The sequence below is a fragment of the Ambystoma mexicanum genome, chromosome 13 (genome assembly GCF_040938575.1).
Source record: "Ambystoma mexicanum isolate Mex_15411 chromosome 13, UKY_AmexF1_1, whole genome shotgun sequence".
NCBI classification, from domain to species: Eukaryota; Metazoa; Chordata; class Amphibia; order Caudata; family Ambystomatidae; genus Ambystoma; species Ambystoma mexicanum.
In genome coordinates, this window is record NC_090938.1 from 584,739,778 (window position 1) to 584,740,781 (window position 1,004).

Sequence of the window (1,004 nt, forward strand, 5' to 3'; positions counted from 1 at the left end):
AAGCGATTGTGAGAGCAATTATCACGCTAAGATTGATTATTGTAGTAGCCTTCTTGTTGGAATCTGTAAATCAGAAACAAACAGACTCCAAGTTGTGCAAAACAGAGATGTTAGAGTGGATGTGGGTCATCGCCGCCGCAACCACGTCTCGGAGGCCAGACGCTCCCTGCACTGGCACCCTGTTGAGGCACGTGTTAGGTTCAGACTTCTGGTCATTACTTTTAAATGTAGACTGGGGCTGATGCCTTCCTATCTCCAAGAACTTATTATGGAAAAGGTTGACGGCAGGAGCCTGAGGTCCAGCAATCAGAATTATCTGTCCCTCCCCTGATGCAGAATGAAGAAGGTAGAGAGTGGAGCTTTCTTCATTGTTGCCCCCAAGTTGTGGAATCTGCAGCCATACGCATTTTGAGGACAGACCTCCCTAGTGGTTTTCAAGAAAGACCTGAAGATGTTGCTTTTCTCCTTATCACATATCCGTGTTTAACCAGTCCTGTTTAACTTTCACGCTAGCCAGCTCCTACCACTCTGTGTCTCGTATCTGTTTGTTCTCTTGTCTGCGCCCTAATGCCTAATGGTCCATGGCAGAGCATTACAAATATATTAAAGTAAAGTAAAACGTCACTGGTGTCTTTCTGTAATATATTTTTAAAATTGAAATATATACAGTTCTGATCATCAATGATGTTCATCATATGAATGTAGGATGTGGCCATCAATATCTTCTTCTGTGCAGCGAATGATAACAATCCCAGTTCACACTCTAAACCTTCTACAGGCGTATAAATTGGTAAGCCAAAGGCTTTCTTCCATATTTTCCCCTCTTCTTTTTTTAAGAAACAGGATTCTCTTATAGTGAATACTTCGAGGCCATAACTCACACGTGGCATTAAACACAATTTATATTTTTTATTAAATCCTTCAATGGAGTTACCACTTTTAGTTCTCACAAAACTTAGTACTGCCATACATCATTTTTTTAAATTGTCTGATGTATGTAGGTC